General features: G+C 41.5%; 1 pseudogene across 1 annotated transcript in view; it reads left to right on the top strand.

Moving 5' to 3' along the window:
* Positions 1-5027: 5027 nt before the first annotated feature.
* The window catches only part of LOC311000380 (gamma-aminobutyric acid receptor subunit gamma-3-like), a 73224-nt pseudogene continuing 58888 nt past the window's right edge, over positions 5028-19363 (top strand). Inside the window, exons 1-2 of the transcript in view lie at positions 5028-5234; positions 5654-5808. The product of the transcript in view is annotated as a gamma-aminobutyric acid receptor subunit gamma-3-like (transcript). The remainder of the gene's footprint in view (positions 5235-5653; positions 5809-19363) is intronic.

The following is a 19363-nucleotide window of genomic DNA, read 5'->3' as shown; positions in this document are numbered from 1 at the left end:
ACTCAGACAAATTTGGGATTGGATAGATGTACTATAACTGAATTTTGAGTCTGGGTCACTCAGCTAAGAAACTAATATTCACAGTCGAGAGAGCAGTGCCTGAGTGTGCCACATACAAATCAGCTGAGGGTTTGGCAACTGTCATTCAGTGACATGACCACGGTTCCAGCCGATGTATAGTTGAGCATCTGCGCTGCTTTGTGCAAACTAAGGCAACAAGCAGAAACACTGATTGAAAATAGTGAAAATAAGTCAATAAACTTACTAACAAGCCCTAGTCACACCAGAAAGAGACAGAGCACACTGGTACCAAGATCGCAAGAGAGAACTACCAAAACTAAGTTTTCTTAGTACTGATCTGTTCACTCTTTCTTGCTTGTTGTTCTTGGGATTGTCTGCCATTTCATTCAATGAAGATTTTTTTTTTTTTTTTTTATTAAAGAGGGAATGCTGGCTAGCTAACAAGCTTTTAAGGCGAGTCTCTAATGAGTTCATACAAATGAGACATGCTAGCTGCTTCCATTTCCAACTCTGGCGCTCACCGTCAAAGTGGCCAAGTGTGTGAAGTTGTGGTGTTAAGTTGTTCGGATTCGTTTTGCCAATGCAAGTGAATTCACTTTCATTGGGATGTATTGATATTGCTGCCAGATTTCGCCAATTTATATGTTTGTGTGACCAGGCCTTTGAGTTGCAAAGATTTTTGGGGAAATTAGGCAGAATGAGTCAGAATCATGTAAATAGACTTTTCATTTTCAATTTAACTCTTTGCTTTGACGCAAAAAAAAAGACAACACTGAAATTCTGACGACTGCGCTTTAAGCTCTTATAAAAAAAACAAAAAAAAAACAACTCAAGTCTGTTGCTGACTTTCAATTTATGAAGAGTATGTTTTGTCTCTTTTCTTAATGTTTTTGTGTATGTGTGTAAGATTCTTTTCGTCTCGTTGCTTGTAGAGCTTACATCTAACCAAACCTGGCTTTTAATGTTTGAATTGAATCTGATTTTTATGTACTTCTTTCTACATTGACTTAATTAAAACTGGAAGCAATGAGCACACGTAATGGCATTATGGCTCGAGCCCACCGTAGCACATCATGTGTGACTTGTTGGACTATGGTGAGACATACTCAGGAACAGAAGGACCCATGCCTCCAGCAGAAGAGTTGCCTCTGAGTCACTACGTCTTTAATCACATGGATTTCCAACAGTGTAGTTCACTCTGCCACCTGCTGCTGGGAGCATTGTCCATCATAACTCTTTTTGGCACTGAATGGCTTGGTGAAAAACCATGTAAATAAAGACGACATCAGCTGCTACTGTACCTGCTTTGCTTTGTGAAATCGAGACCTTGAGTAACTAGCGCTTTTATTAAGAATTTTGTTGTGCCATAATATCCTGTGGGGGTTTTTGTGCTGGGTTGGGTTGATGTTGAATCTACCATTAATGTAAATCTAAGGTGTTGCTACAGTATCTGTCTAAATACTTGGTGGGTGTCAATGAGCAAGGCTAACACTACTGTATGTTCCTGTGTTTGTTAAAGCACAGCATCAGTGTAAGTCCAATGCAGTGCAGTTGAAAAGCGATATACACATCCATCTGGCAGCAAAGCGCAGATGAACAGAACAGACAAACCTTTCTAACCTCGTTATCTGCTGCTCTACTCTCTGTTTCCGACTGCTGCTTATACACATTTTCCAGTCAAGTAAGAGTGATCAGTTTCTTTCTTTTTCTGATTATGCCTGCAGAGCCCTCCACAGAGCTTGGGATCATTTGTTTGTTGTGTCAGGGCTGAACTGCTCCAGTGCTGCTTTGTTTAAGCTGACTGAGCCTTATTCTGAGTTATGGTACCAAAGGAAATGACACTGTAATAAGGATTTTGGTCCCTAATAATATAAGTGTGTTTATTTTACTCTAGGAAAGGCAATGTCAGTTTGTCAGTCAGTCAGTCAGTCCCCCGCTGAAATATCTCAACATGCATTAGATTGATTGCTGTGAAATTTGGCACTGACATTCATGTTCCCTCGAGGACAAATTAGAATCACATTCGACACTTGTTTAATACTTTGATTAATGACCAAATACCTGTAAAGCTAATGGACCCTGACGACATAAGGGAGAGTTAAAATACGCAAGGTATCAATGATTTATTACAGTAACCAGTTCGGAACTAGAAAATGAGGAACATGTTTAAGTCTAGAAATGTTTCCTGCAACATTCCCATCTCTTTCAATGGAGCAGTGCAACTCAGTTAGGCCAAACTAATAGTTTTATAAATCCGTTTTCTTAAATTGTTTAAAAGACATTTTTAAAAAACAGCCTTTTACAAGCCTTAGTGGAGATTGAAAGATCGATTTTTCACAAGTGTGGACCAACTAATTTGTAGCCACAGAAAAGAGAGAGACGCTAACATGCTAAAATCACAGCCATCATTTTGTCAAAAGATCTGCATCCTGCCATCATGGAACTGAGTGCCCCAATCCATCCATCCATCCATCCATCCATCCATCCATCCATCCATCCATCCAACATCTCTCTCCTCTCTATAGCCAGCCAAGAAACGATTGCCCACCCCTCCCTCCTTCCTTCAGCCACTGTGACAGACTCATCTGCCATACATCTGTCAGAAAAGGGATTTAGTTCCGCTTAAGTTGCTTTCACCCGTTCAAGGGGGCCCCTTACAGCAAACTCCAATTTAAGCCCCAACCGGCCCAGCCGATGACAAATGCTTGTTTTTCTCTCTGTAGTGTCTGGACAGATGTGGCTGCTGCGTGTTAGGGACAAATTTAAGATTCATTATTTGTTCTTTATCCACAGCTAGCTCACAGCCAGTGAAGCAGACTGAAGTTTTGAACTAGGGTCTCTCAACGAGGGAGCGTAATACACATGCAGCAGTCAGCTTAACAGCATGAAGGGCTGTGATAGCAACAGTTGTCCGTCCCAGGAGGCCGTTAGGCAGCCGTTACACATGCATGAGAACTTTATTGTTTCTGAGCATCAATAAAGTACTTTTTAAATTTTGTTTTGGAGGAAACGTTAAACTGAAACCTTTGCTCACATTTTGCAAAAGAAATGCAGCAAAGCCATTGTAGCCAGGCTTAACAAATTGTTTGTGTTATTGATTCTTTGTTTTATGTATTATACTTAAAATAATCAAATAAAAGGGATGAAGAAATGTTGTATTCAGGAATGTTATTTTGAAACATCAATCGTGATTATAGCTTCTAATTTCATGAATATGAATCTCAATTGATATTTATGAAAATATAGCTTGATACATATGTGACTGCAGCACTGTCATTACTTTGCACTGACAAAAGTAATGTGACAAATGAACTTCAGTTACATGCTGCCAATCTTTATTTTCCTTGTCATTTAGACTGACATTATCTAATGCCATTATTGGATTCATTACAACTTAATGAGCAAGACGCTACATCGCGAGGATGACAGTGTCTTCACTTTGCAGATTTTATTGAGCAGAACATAAGACATGATTCATAAGAGAGGGAACTCATAATTGCACACATTTGTAAAGGTAAGTCATCAGTTTTACGGCTACATCTGACGCCGTTAGGATTGTACATTAAAATCCTATCACATATGACAGGTTTATAAAATACAGCTCAAGCTGTGGTTTCTAAGCTTTTGACCTGACTTCTGACCTCTTACATAAAATCTAGTTGTGGCTTCTTTTCACATTTCAGACGCCTATAGTTGTTGCTAAAGAGACATTTCCACTTTAAATACCCTACATTGGCTCATTCGAATAATACGTATTTAAGGCCAGTGGGGTGATATTATCAACTATATTAGACATAGTCAATAAAAATAAATGGACATTTATATTGTGGGGCTCTGAATGCAGGACCTCTGCTTTTGCACATTGTGTGTATTTTTTTCTTATTTTAGATTACTTTTCTCCACCATTGTGGATCAATAACAGTGCAATGGCAATGACAGCTCCATGTTTTTATTTCTTTCTAGTTTAGATCGGCGTTGGTCTATCTAACCTCGCTGCCTGTTGTATCTCCAGCCACTAGGGGGCAGCGAAGCCTCTCGACTCGCAGTCGGCGCTGATGCCCTGCTGATTCAAACCGCCGCACAGGTTTGTGGGCTGAGCAGCACTGGGCTGCACCTACTGAGTTGTGCGCCTATTCAAGAAATGACTTATTTTGAGCGGGGAGCGGGGAGCGGGGGCTCTGCTGTGACTCTGTGGTACGTAAACGGGGTGCGTAGCGTCTGAATGCGACTTCCAGGGGCGATCGTCATGCAGGCAAACAGCAAACATCAATATAAACAAAAATCAAATACGCAGCTATTCAGTTTAAACTGACATCCCTGCTGTTTTCTCTATGACTTACTGCTCATATCTGGGACTTTTTGCTGTGTGCAGAACTGAAAATGTGGATAAATACATCAGAATATAGGCTACTGAACTGAGTTTAAGGATGTCTGAAACTAAATCTACTTTTTTAGCTCCTTTAATGATCATTTGATTGACTGGAATGATGTTTAAATATTCAGCAAGTGTAATGAAATAAATAAATGCTCATGCTCATGACGTAGCCCCCACCCCAAAAGAAAGAGAGATGATTTTTTTTTTATGGTTTCCATCCAGATCATGCAATGCAACTGCGATCCAGGTATTGTGTGAATGCATGAGTCACGCAAGATGCTCATCTGCTGATGTTTTAACCACCAGCAGCAGCAGCACCAGCACCAGCAGCACCAGCAGCAGCAGACGGCGTCACCCCCCAAACACTCTGTTGCCCACACACAGGCGTTAGAGAGGGAGGAGGGTCGCTCTGCTGCTGGATCCCGTCGATTCCCGACTTCCCTGCACTCCGCTGGGCCGATCACGTTGATTGATCGTCGGGTGCGTCCTGGAGGAAACCCCCCTTTCCCCCCTCCATACATACATACACCCACCCACCCACCCACCCCACTCTTTTGCGAGGAGTATAGGGAGGATCGAGTAAGTGGGGAAAGAGACTCGCTGTTGTGTGGCCGCAGATGACACGCAGAAGAAAGTGTGTGGGCGGATGAGGAAGTTCAGAGCTCGGATTGATGGTTACACACCTACTGTACTGGCACTTTTATCGGCGGCAGCGACAGCAGCACACGCCGGGATCTCCAGCTACCAGTTCCTATGATCAGAGGTGATCCGCGCATGGGAAAATGACAATCAAGTTTGTGGTCATCCTCTTCACACTTCTGCTCGTTCAAGGTGCTCGGTGAGTCTGATTCGCACCTTTTATATTCGCATGATCAACAGCTGGAAGGTGGTTTTTTTCCCCCCTCTCCCTTTGCTTTTTCGGAGCTTTTAAACTTAAGCATTTTATGTGAATGACTCTGCCGGGTAATGCATGTTTTTATTTATTTATTTATTTTCTGAGGGCTTTCCCCGCACATACCCACAAACACACACTCACTCACACAGGCACACACTCACACACAATAAGACACCAACCGTTTACTGCTGCGCCCAAAACACAGTCTTTGCAGTGATGATGATGCTGCTGCGACAAAGTTTTCATGACAATTGTATTTATCATTTATCAAAGAGGGGGATAACATAATTAATGACCCCCTTCGTCTTTCCTTTCACCCCCCTCCCTTTCCCCCTTTCCCCCCCTCCTCCCTCACCTCCCAGTTCTGATCTACTGGATTATGGCGACGACGATGAAGATCTCCATGATACCACTGTCAATCAAATGCTGGTGCCCAGGTCGCACCAGGAGGATGCTACACTGATACTGAACAATCTGCTCAAGGAATATGACAAGACGCTGCGGCCAGACATTGGAGGTAAGGCTGGGTTGTGTTGATTAACTTTAACAACAACAAAAAAAAGAAAAAAGAAAGGAAAAAAAAGCTTTGTGGTCATAGAAGTAAACGCAGCTTTACCTGGAGCTCTCCATGGTTCTGAACTCCACTGGTTTAGACTGGAGCTGTCCACGGTGCTGCAGCACTGCATGGGTCCCCTCCTCCACCCCACTCCACTTAAAAAATTATGTCATAGACTCTGTCTCAGCTTCTCCATTCAAGCTTTATGGTGTTCACACCTTCTTATTTTTTTATGGCTGCATCGAACCATCAAAAAAATATGTTTTGACCATCATTTTACAAACCCTTTCCTCAAAATACAACCTGACATATGTATTTGGCCAGTAGAATCATTCATCACTGTTGTGTCTACACAATGGTGGACATTTTAAGTAGAAATAACAGCTGTTTGCTTACCAGTCTGTTGTGAGCTGGACATCGAGGGCTGTCGAAAAAAGAAAACAAGAAAAATGTTAGCTCTTGTTTTTGCTTCTATTTCTATAACTTCTTTTCTTGTATTAAAGTTAGCATGCTAACGAGACGGCTAGCTCCGGCCCAGTCAGACTGTTTAGCCATTTTCCAATACCAAGTCACTACAGTGTCCAGTCAGTCCTGAAAAAGTAGTGTTACTTAAAGGACATGTTGTAACCTCTTGTCCTCTAAAAGCTCTTACTTAACTATTAATAAGCAAAATATAAAATCTCATTGTACTATCTTTTCATGCGATTGATTGGATGACATAATCTCTTCCTGAGCTCAAAAGCGCCAAACAAGTCTTTGCAGAGGATTACTAAAAACGTCTTGTGTCAAGTTTAATCAAAATATGAAGTATATTTTAACTGAAACTGAAAAGATAAGCGATGGCGCTAATTCTGCAGTCAGATACCATTAGAGAGGTGTAGAAAAAGAAGATGTAACAGGGTGAAGTCATTTAAAAAGGAGCAGTAAAACCTCAAATGAACAAAAGTAATGTGGAAAACTCTTTATGCATACGTTTAAAATGAAAATTATATGATAGAAATTGCTGCATATAGGCAACATATAGTATGTTGGGCAGAGAGTGAGTTGCATGTGTGTGTGTATGTGTGTGAGAGGTCCAGGACGATGGTTTGAGTCCAAACCCTTGTCTGATTGCAGCCACATTATTTCAGCGATGCTCATGGTGCAATCAAAACTCGGAGCTTAGTTGCAGTTGAAGGGGAATATTCATCTTCAGAGAGTCAGGGAGGCTGGCTGCTAATCAAATGGTTACTGGTTTGATCCCTGGAGTGCCCTCACTGGTGGGCTGCTGACTGGAAAAGTTCTCCCATCGTTAGCGTGCAGTCATTACGGCCCCATTTATCATTACCACTGAGTCATTTAGAGAAATCAAGGTGGTCCCTCTTTGATCTGAATGACTGGCATCAGTCATAATCACTTGGTTTTATGATAATGCCTGTGATTGTTATGTATTTCCAATCTATATCTGATCAAATGCACAAAATCAGACTTCTGTATTCACGACGAGTACAGCACTGAATGTCAGCTGGAGTGAACCTCTGATTGAATGAACACACAATGCCTCAGCGACAATACACTGAGGCATTGATTGTTATTACTATCAATGTAAATGCAGGCGTCACACTCCTTCCTGTAGTTAGAACTCAGACAAACCTGGACTTACAGTACAGGAAAGCTGCATTCAGCCGCATTCAGACTTTCCAGTGATATTTTAATTATATTCGGTTTCCATGGTGAATAAATCACCATCAATTCACTTTGTAGCAAGTCACAGCAAAAAATGTTCTCCAGAACTCACCAGAGAATCATCCACTTTATTTATTTTCACCATCAGAATAAACCAGGGTTAGTTTATCTGTAAACATCTGGGCACTTTGGGCACCGACTTTAAAACTCTAAATTATAAATTTTTTCTCACATTCCAGTTAATTTACACACATGCTGAAGAAATGTTAAGCAACCATTAAAGTAGGAACTAGAAATGACAGATAGTATCTTACTGATACAGTCTCAGAATACCAGCAGTGGAAGAGGTGCTCCACTAGATCCTCAAGGATGCAACTGAATTTCTGAATCGCAGTCAGTTTCCAGGTGTCGGGACTTCCTGCTGCATAATTATGCTACTGTAAATAAGTTGTATTAAGTCTCCTGTGCCTCCAGAGGGCGCTATATGAGGCGTCACTTCAGTCAGCATCAGTTCAAACTGATCAAAGTTAGAAACAGAAAACAATTTTGGGGATATGTATTGAGAAAGAAGTGAGCTTACCAGTCCTTTGGGCGCTGCGCCTCAACTCTGCTTGGAGTCGGGGGCTCAAGGCGGGGTTGGCCACTGCTAGCGTAACATGCATTACGTTGTTGGTAATGTCGGCACAGGCTTTGCTCTCTGGTTCTTCTGCAACCCATTTTTATATCTGTTTTGCTAGTAAAAGTACATATTAATACAATGATGTAAAAATATTCCATCTCAAGCTCTCAAAATACAAAGGTATTCTTGACAAAAGATACTGAGAGCATCAAATAAAAAGTATTGGTCCTACACAGAAATGGCCTCATTATTCGACTGACATCAGGCTTTTCAGGGTATATACAGGAATCTTGATGTTAATTCTAATACCTTTTTAAGACTTTTTCAAGACCTTCTCAATATTTTTTAATACCTCACCGCCGCTTCAAGCTGTAACCATTTACACTAGTGACACTTTTTTAACTTAACAATTTTAGTTTGTGATAAAGACTAGAATTCCAAATAGGCTAGGATAATAAATCAAAGGCAAAGTTTATCCCCCCCCAAAACATTGCTCCACTCTCAAAAAAACAAAAACGACATTATTTTCTATTTTATGTACTGGTTCATCTTTGTTTTTTAATAAAATGAATAAATTCACACACTTTTACAATGTTTTTTAGGACTCAAACTCTTGGACAGCTAATTCAGAAAAAATACCTTCAAAATTTAAGACTTTATAAAGTCGTGTAAAGACTTTTTAATACTTTTTAAGGGTCTTAATTTTCCCAAAATTGATTTATCACCTTTTAATACTTTTCAAGACCCTGCGGATACCCTGCTTTTGTTGGCATTTGAAAAGGATACAATCAGCATTGACTCCTGGGTCACTTGACTCTGCAGCCGATGTGGGTATTTACCAGCTCCAGCCCCAATTGGCATTGATGTAAACACATCACCTCTGTGAACCGGCTAATTGTCGCCCTTTTTCCTGCTGTGACGTCTTTCAGAGAGCAAACACTCTAAACACACTTGTCACCAACCCCAGCACGGCGCTAAATGAGAGATGAGAATGAGAGACAGTGACTACGCTGCACTGCAGGGATGAAAGAGTGAGCTACAGCCCTGAAATAAGTTTTAAAAACACACCGACCAAAGCATCTGATAGAGGAGATACGACAAGTGGAAACGCCCATTTAGGGATGAGACGCTATGGATCAACTGCTAACAGTTTTCTCTGCAGCTTCATGCATCTTCTCAGGCAAACACAGCTGGCAGTGAAAAAAGGAGTCAATCAGCTTTTTTTTTTATCGAGTTTAACGAAGTGTAAAAACCTGCTAATTCTGCTGTTAAAAGTGTTTAAGCCCAACCTAGAGGTCATGTGCCTTAAATCGAGGGCGTCCACAAGATGATAACTGATTCTGCTGCACAAATTTTAAGGTCTTCTCTAATCGTCGACCTTTTGTGAATGATTGAACTCTCTTTAATCTCTGGATTTTATTTGAAACAACGTGAGAGTTTTTGGAAGGGAATATCTAACTGTTACCAACTCATAAATATCTGACCAGGGGCAAAAAAAAGTAACTATAATTAGGACTGGTGTCTGTTTACTGCTGATATCTGTCTCTCACCTGCAGGATTAATGGGCTTGAGTTCATTTTAATGTTTATTTAAGACTCAAGTCTGATACCGCACTCTGCACCTTGAATTTCCGACCGCCAAGCATGAGAGCGTTTTAAATGTGAAGGTTTCAGCTGGAGGTTTTAGATGAAGTTTCAAGAGACTTTGTGCAGAGACTCTAGTGGGAACACTTATCTCCAGATCATTTAGAGTGTTTATTTGTGTTTCCAGGTTATTTAAAATGACCAAGCACCCAGCTCTCACAGGCAATAACCTGGTGGGAATTGATTTTTTTTCTTTTTTTCTTTTTCCTCTGCTCTGCCAGCAGCTCGGTTCAGTCTGGTAGTTCACCTTGCAGAGGTGGGAGTGTGTGCGTGCGTGTGTGTGTGTGGGATCTCCCTCCAGCTCTGCTTCCATAATTAAGGATGAAATTTTGATGAGATCCAGTTGACAAACCTCGGTATCGTCCATGAAATGTTAATGTCTTCGCAGGATAATGTGAGGCAGCATGAAAAAAACACACGCACAAACGAACACACTCGGAGATGACGCTGAGTCAAAGACAGATCTGGGACATTTAAGACATTGTTAAAAAAAAAAAGAAAAAAAAAAAAAGGGAGTGAGTTCGGTTGAGCTGCTGCAATGAATCTCTGAGAAACACACACACACCTTCAAACACTCACAGAGACCAGTGTGGCTCATTTGCAAGATACATGTACACCTGGATTTGTCTTCATATAACACACACACGCATACACGCACACTACTGAGCAGTGCTCTTCAGGTTGCCTCCCTGTTCAAAGTGAGCTCCTCTCTGTGCTTGTTCGTGTTTATATGCTGCCGGCTGTGGAACCAGAATACATACTGTTGTATTAAGCATATTTGTGATTTCTATTTTAATTGGCCATTAATGTAGAACTTGCAAGAGTGTTTGTATCTCACTGTGAAGCCCATTTCTTTGGTAAAAAGTTAAACTCATGTGAGGGGATAGTTTTATATTTTCTATTCTTCTCTTGTCAGATGTTTATGTAAAACTCTTGAGCGTTTTTACTCTTATTTATGCAAAAGAAAGCTCTGAACAACAACAACAGCATAACTCTGTATCAGTGGCTCCCAGAATGTTGGCGGTATGACCCCATAATGATACGGTCCAAAAAGCTTTCACAGTTTTTTTCAATTGCTAACAAGCATTGGTCGAAACTGAAGTCACATTTTCAAAACTCTTAACACAGCCAAGTCCATGTGGAGCAAACTGTGAGACACTTTTCAGTGCTTTCATACGAAATGCACTGAATGACCACAGTCACCAAAAATTTGTGAATTTATGAAAAATGAATTTTTTAAGACAAATTTACATTAATTTATTGGCAGACTTACAGTACCATCAGAGCCCAGCAGATGGCCATGGCCAATTTATAATTTCAAACTTAACATTTGCAACATTTTATATCTTCTTCTCTGGTATTTTTAGGGCTGCAGCTAAAGCAGGGAAATCAACAATAACTGTCCTTTAATGAATAAGTTAATGACTGTTCCATGTGAAATGTGTGACACTGTACGAATATGAGTATACTTTGAATATCACAATAGAAACAGTACTGTAGGTAGGAAAGTCCAACATTATTACAATGATCTCACACACACGACTGTTAGCACTTAGCACAACCGGTTGTCCATTCACTCTCATGCATCAGTGTCATTGTTAAAATGTTAAGGTTGAGTCTCTTACACTGGCTCAACTGAGAAAACCCCCGCACACTGTCTTCACTTGCATCCGGTTTATTGGGGCTACAACGTTTCGGTCTTAAAGACCTTCATTACTGTAGGTACAGTAGTAGTGGACTTCATTGGCTGTTCTGTCCTCTCCGACACACTTGTCTATCTTTTGAGGTTTGCATATGTTTTTCAAGTTCTCTTAAACTGGCAGAAGTTCGACTCAGTTTTCCACAGCAGCAGGGGAAAAAAAAAAAACAGCAATCCAAGATGCAGCATAACAGGGTTATTATCTTAGCCCCCGTGTTTGTTTCCCTCCTGTCTCTTCCAGTCTTGTGAAGTCAGCAGTGAGCCTAATCTTCATATAAACTGGGTGACTGGTCCACTTGTGAAAAAAGCAACCCAGATTTCCCCCGAGCAGAACAAGTGTTTGAGTCTCACCTTAACTGATAAGAAGCAGTTCGCCTTGGATGAAGATGAGATGCTTTTGTGTCCTTATTGTGTCACTTTCCTTTTGGATTCAGAGTGTGATCGCCGCGTGCGATGGGCATGATCCTCACGCACGTGTGTGTATGTGTCACGGCGGTGCGTGCGTGCGTGCGTGTGTGCGCTCACCAGGGAATGGAGGACAGAGCGGGGCTTTGTGGTGCTGTGAGGGCTCTACAGCCACACACATTTACAGTTTAAGAGCCATAGGAGGAGTTTGATTAAAGTTAGACCTGAACAACCTTCTAAAAATACACCAGTCCTCAAATTAAAAGGTACTTTACAACAAGATCAAGTCTCTGTGTGCCCACAGTCTGAATTCAAGCCACACTGTCGCACTAGACAACTGTTCCTTCATTGGCATAAACACACACAGTAGTTTATCTGGGGAATTGAACATTAAAATTATAATTCAAAGCTATTTACTTACCAGTCTAGAAGAAATGTGCTCAATTCAGCATCAAACTTTCTTCAGTTATCTCCAGCTGAAAAGAACAGAAAGAAAAACTAATGTCAACTCTTGTTTTGCTTCGATTTCTGTGAATTATTTTTGTTGTAAACTTGTTGTAGTCGACGTAGTGCCCAGCTGTTGTAATAAAGTATTCAACATTTTGATAAATGAAATAAAATAGAGCGAGCAATGTAGCCCAACCCTCTTCGGCCTAAGCAGTGGGCTGAGGGTTGAGAGCCACAGACTGGCTTGGAAAGTCAAGGCTAAGTTAAATAAGAGAAAAACCAAGATGTTATTTGTTTTGGTCTTTTCCCGTGACAGAAACAAAACATAGATCATCCACAGCCTGCTCCAAGTGCTGACCGTGTTGATCCTCAGTGAAACATTTGCCACATGCAACAATGGCTCTTTCCAGGGAAAAAAAGAAAAAAAAAGAAAACGCCTTTGACACATAAGAAATGGTGCAATCTAACAGCAATAGCTATGTATCTGCAATAGACAAAAGAAATGACAAATGGATACAAGCAACAAAAGCCACGATACAGAAAATGCACTGACGGAAAAACAAAAGGAATATTCCAAAGAAGTCGTCACAGGTCTCATCTCAAGAGAAATTACCGCTCTGTAGCTGAGAATATGGAGACGAAACAGCAGATTAAGCCATTACTGTACCACCGTAACAGACTATTTTAAATCCCTCGACTACTAAAAAAAACAACTGCAACATGTGAAAGTGAAGGAAGTCAACCTTATCAGCAGGAAACCCAGGAGAAATCGCTCTTGATAAGGGGCCAGTTCAGTTTCAGGCGGTATGCAAATACAGTCAGGCTGACAGCTTTTCAATATAGCCAGGTAGCTAATCCAGTTGTATCTATGTGTGATCACAGCTGGAGACTCTGACTGAAAGCTGTAATTGTCCATAGCTAACAAGCTATTGATCTATACTGACTGACCAGGTCGCTGCAATCATATCCGCCATTATTGCCTCGCTGGATGTGTCTGACGCTCACAATTAAGTCTGTAGGTGGTGTGAAAAGGGAAAGAGTGAGTGTGCATTTCAATAGGAGCTGTGTGTGTGTTCCTCTGTGTGTGTGTGTGTGTGTGTGTGTGTGTGTGTGTGTGTGTGTGTGTGTGTGTGTGTGTGTGTGTGTGTGTGTGTGTGTGTGTGTGTGTGTGTGTGTGTGTGTGTGAGTGTGTGTTCAACTCCGACCAGCAAGCAGCTTCTACAGTATATATCTGAAAGTCATTATTCACCTACCTCTACAAGACTTTGCTGATTTGGCTTTCTTTACATAATCGGCCCACAAATTAGAGCAGCATGAGTTAAGTGTGTGTGTGTGTGTGTGTTTCACTTAAGAGACAGACTTTGATTCAGATAAAAGCCAGGTGTGTGTCAGAAATAGAAACCAAAGCAGCTCAGACATTATTGGTTTACAGCTGTTTCCTGTCTGCCTCCCTCTCTTTCCATCTGTTTCTCTCTCTCCTTTCCTCTATGATCCTCCCTTTACTCCCCCTTTAACCTCCCCCCACCTCCCTTCCATCTCCTCCCTTTTATTTGCTATCAATTACTCTAAACTGCTGCATCATTCATGTCCATATTTGCAGTCCAGATTTTCAGAGTTTTTCCAAATGCGAGTGAAAGTATGACCCACTTTGCTTCCCATATTAAAATGTCATAGATCCAATTCAGAAGTCATGTCAGATTCAATCACTGCGGGGGCGAGAGCGTGAGAGCGGAGGATGGGGATGTAGACGCTGCAACATTTGGTCTCAGTGAATTTTACTCATATCCTCGTACAGTAGACGTCAGCGGGCCACATTTCCCCTCGTTTCCTTTGTTTTATTAAAGCTGAAAACCAGATTTGTAGAATTTTAACCTTATTTGCCAAGAAAGTTGAGTGGGTTTATGTTCTCTCATGTCCATTACGGCCTTAAAACTAAGCACTACGTGTTTGTCTTGATGTGGAAAATGAACAGGAGCTGATAGAGGGTTGATGGGGGCGAACAGATTTCAGTGGAGAAATGAAAGGAACAGGATGCTATCAATCCCTCAGAAACCCTAAAGAGAATCTGTACTTTGACCCATGTCAGTGGTTTTGCACTTTCCCAACAAATACTAAATGGATTTTCAAGAATTGACGATGCTCACTTGTCATATCCTGTAATTTGTGGCCATAAACCTGCAACCCTAATGACTCTTTTTTTATTCAAAGAGCCTCAGGCGTACTCTGTGTTTAGCTCTAATTAGTGGTGATGGGTGAATCCCAACGCTTTCAATGTTTCATCCCTCTAAAGCCCACTGTGTCCAAACTTTTGTCGAGAGATGTCTCTGACAGGTTGTTTGCAGCTAAGATATATCCTTATATCATTAGTATGGAGCGTATTTTTAGATTCCCTCCTAGTGTTAGTGCATTTTGTATTTCTCATGCACCTTTTTGAAGTGTCTGTGCTGGAGGTTCTGGCCTCCATGTGGTGCCTCATGATTGGACCGTGCTAAACGATGTAGTTGATTTAAGTGCAGTCTTTTCCTGGAAGTCAACCAGTGATAAGATATTTTTCACATTGAGCTGAGTTTCTGGTTCTTTCTGGTCTTTGTTAATGGTGTTTCTGTGAGCTCTGGATCAGTATGGCATCCCATTAGGCTCGGTACTCGACAAACTGCTCCATGTGTTCTGGTGAGTGTGACTGTGAGGACGTGAACTACTGCTACTGTCTGAAAAAGACACATGAAAGACCTGGATCTTACTTTCTTACCTGCACAAGTAACTTGAGTCTGTTGATGGACTCTTGTCTTTGAATTTAAAGCTGTACTTTTTCCTGAGAAGGTGGTGAATCACACACAGAGGTGTATTTTTTGCCCATCGCTAATGAACAGGAGTGTGCGCCACTTCTTCCAAAGATCACAAGATTACTGGACCAGAGTGTGCAAACTCTCCCTGTATTTCAAATTCACAGAATTTTTGAATTTCTAACAGTGACACAATCAACACTCATGAAAAAAAAACACGAAATGTAAACGGCTCAAGATGTTGTAGACTCACACAGTGCATCAACATTTTACCTACAACTGTCTGTCGTCATCTGTGAGTTTGTACAGCTGTGTGGTTGGCACTGAAGGTCGTGGGTTCAAACCCGTGCGTTAATTAGCGACTCTAAAGCACCCGGAGGTGTAAATGAGAATCTCTGCGGTTGTGTGTCTGTGTATGTCAGTCCTGTGATAAACTGCTGTGCCCTTGCCCTATGTCAAATGGGATTGGCTCCAGACTCAGTGCACCCAACTCTGCGTGGATAAGCAGTGCAGCTAATGGATGTTTGTTGTTCAGCCACAACCTCCAATATCCTGTAGGTTTTGGATTCACCACGTCCTGCTTGCAGAACATAGTGGGCCATCAGCGAATGCCACCTTATACACCACTGAGATCTAATCTTACATAACATTTAGTGTACCGCCGCTTTAAGGAAGAATCACCTGACATTACAGCATTTCCTCCGTAGTAAAATAGTTCCTCTTACCTCCTACAGATCTTCTGCGGCTTTGAGGCTGACTTGGTCCTGGCAGGCCTCGTCGCCTTGATCCTCGCTGAGCTGACATTTGGCACAGCAGCTGACACCTCCCCAGCTGAAAGGACAATTCTCAGATGAGCCTCCTCAATATTTCAAGTCCAGTGACATTTTATTAGATGAAGAGGAGTTTAGAGTCCTGGCAAATGCTTCTCCTCACATCTTGGGGTAGACAGGTTAGCCGAGCTGGCAGTCACCTGCAGGGAAGAGATGCAGGCTCTGCACGCACGCACGCACGCACTCAGAAACACACACATACACACACACACACACACACACACACACACAAGGTTCATAAGCTCGTGGACGGAATAACCTTTTATGAGCTGTATGATGCAAATGTCTCTTCCTCTCGGTTTGTGCTTGTTGGTAATGTCCCAGGATTAATGTTACACCTGAATTTTACACTCCAGGGTGTTTAAAATAAAACTTTATTAAAAGTTTTACTTAAAAGAGGTCATTTTTCGGCCATTCTTCTTGTTCTAATTCACCGACTGAGCGTCTCTTTTGAAAAAGACCAAGCTGAATTCTCAATGCTGGATGTGTTTTCATGTTGGAAGCCCTGTCATGCCATGTATTGTCATTTTGCCACTGTGACATATTGCATTATGTCACCACGGTGACATTTGCCTGTGTGTTGACAGGCATTGTGATCCCCTAATAACTTGTACTGTACAGATAAGGTGATCTCATTATATTTTGGAGCACCTCGCTGCATAAATTAGCAAATTAATTTTAATTTCTACACCCCAGTGATCCTTAAAAATACGGTGCTCCCTGCCAAGTGTGCATGAGAACTCTGACAGAAATATTTGCAAATTAATGCAGTTTCCTGTGCGACTTCTTATAAATAAACACACACACACTGTCTGATGAGGCAAACTGGGGGCCTTGACCACAAATTTAGCTTCTGTTGAAATGTTTAATTCATCTCCAAAGAGAGGCTGTGGAGCTCGGTTAAAGCCGGCCTCTCATTCCTACAGAGCTCCGCTGGGTTAATGAGAAGCCACAATGGAATGGCCCAAGCAATCATGTAGAGCTTTAAAAGGAGGGGGGACTGATACCAAAGTGAAGTGCATTAGACGGTAATAAGACCAACCTGGGTCTGGATCATAGCTGACACATTTCCCATCCCTGTGAGCTCTTACCATTTAATCGATTTCCATCTGCGGCTCTCATGTCCCCTCCAGCCACAGAACCGGTGGTTAGGCAGGGATTGCGACGAGGCGGACAGACTTTGAAAATGTAGAGAGGGAGAAGGAGAGGGGAGGCTTGCACCTGTGCAGTTTGTATTTCTAGTTAAGCCTAGTCATTTAATGGTGGAAAAATGAGAAAGACTGTTTTGTTGGAGCAAGTCTTATGTCTGTAAAGCTCCTCTTGTGTGGTGATAGTTCTGTTTGATTGCAATGGACCAAATGGAGGCTTTAAAATGGCCAATAGCCCATCAAACAGGTAAAGTGGAGCTTTTACCACTGTTTGCACAAGGTTAGTTCATATCAAGTGGGATCTGAAAGAAAACACACTGAAAGTGCTGCTCCAAGAGATTTAAACCCCTAAATAAAAATAACCAAACACTGAAACACATAACACTATTTATGTTGAACTGTTGTGACAGTTATGTAGCTTTTACTGTCTATTCATTGTTTATCCTTGAGACATGATTATTTCCTTGCATACCTATGTGTATTGTTACCGATACTGAATACTACATACAGTGAATACACTTTAGCACAAACATACCAGGCTAATAGAGGTAACTCTAAGCTTCATTCTGATTGGCTGATAGCTAATGGCTACAATCATATAAGGAAATCCAAATCATTTTTGCTTTATGTTTGGTGGTTCTTTAGACAGTCATGGTTTTTACACCTTATTGGCCATTATCCATTAGCGGTTGTCAAGCAGAGGGCAGTAAACTAAGTACAAAGCACTGTCATTAGTTTTAATGACGATGTGCAAGGGAGCAATTTCTTTTTGTGAGATGGAGATGTAGTGACGGTGCCAAAATGAATATGTTCCATCAGAGGTTGGAGTTGGAACCACTGGGTAGAACTTGTCATTGCAGAGACGAGCCGTAATTAGATGTACAGTCGATAATGGTGTCTGGCTAGTACCCAACAAGAGAGAGTTGTGAGAGGCCATCTGTCCTTCTTACATCCATCCATCCATCCATCTTCTTCCGCTCATCCGGGGTCGGCTCGCGGTGGCAGCAGGTCAAGCAGAGTTTTCCAGACGTCACGTCCCTCTCTCCAGCTCCTCCTGCGGTATCCCGAGTGGTGCCTATAGGTCATTCTCACATAAAAGGGAAATACATATAACTATACAAATATTACACATTGGACAGTGTGGATGTCCCACAATATTTGGGTTGATGTTGTACGGACAGAAAAACAGGGCAATTACCTGTGTGTTCGTTTTGGCATGAGACCTCATGGGCAGATGTGGCATCTCTTCTCAAAGTCTAACTGGTTAACTGCGTGTTGGGTATGAGGCATTTTCCATTGTTGTGTATGCACCGGGGGAGAAAAAATGATGCATAATTCATTGTTTACCTGATGGACACAAAGTCTAATTAAATCTGGAGATTGTCCCCAGCTGAGACGGGTGTCTGGGTTTTTTGTTTCTCTGTGTTAAAGTGACAAAATTGCATGTGGGAAATTCCCAATATTAGTCACCGAGGACTTTACCCTTCTACCAGTCTTATGTCAGCTGCACAAAACGCTGGGGTGTGTGTGACTAAAGCAACTAATATTTCATCTCTCCCCCTATCAAAGAGATTATAGTATTAACCTCTGTCATGGCAGACGTCCAAGCCCTATTAGCATTATTATAAATAGATGCCGTTGTGATTCTTAACACAGTATCCTGGGATTAGCTTGAGTCGAGCCAAAAAGCTTTCCATTTACATCTATTTGCACCGTAATCTTCAACAGTGTGTGGACAAAGTCTTAAAAGTCAGGTTTTAATGTCCGTGTAGTGGCATGTGAGTAGCATTCACTTTAAATTCAGTCACTTTACAAACTAATTAATAGAATAAATGGATGATACGCAATCTATTTATCAATGATAGCAGGTGTAAGAGGTTGCTGCAATCACTTCATTATTATTTAAGTAGTGGAAATTGAATTAAGAGATCGTTTATTGCATGCACAAATGTGTGTGATCGTGTTTAACATACTTACTTCCCCCAGCAAACCCCCCTCCCCTGGTTTGTTGTGTGATTGCCTGGTGGTCATTCATAAGTGGTGAGACCTTTCCCTCTGCCTGGTTCTCATTAAGCCTCCTAGGGAAGAGAAATACCTTCCTTTCCCAGATCTATTATATTTGATTCAGGGAGCCGAGTGCAATCTGGCACAGTACAGTATGTGCTCGCTCAGTCCCCCACACACCTACATACCCAAACCACAAACACACAGGCATTGTACACACACCTACGCAGCAGGTCAATATCTGTCTGATGGGAAAGTGTTTTCATTAAGACT

Source organism: Trachurus trachurus, assembly GCF_905171665.1.
Source record: "Trachurus trachurus genome assembly, chromosome: 2".
Classification (NCBI taxonomy): Eukaryota; Metazoa; Chordata; class Actinopteri; order Carangiformes; family Carangidae; genus Trachurus; species Trachurus trachurus.
This window is presented reverse-complemented; position numbering and strand designations above follow the sequence as displayed.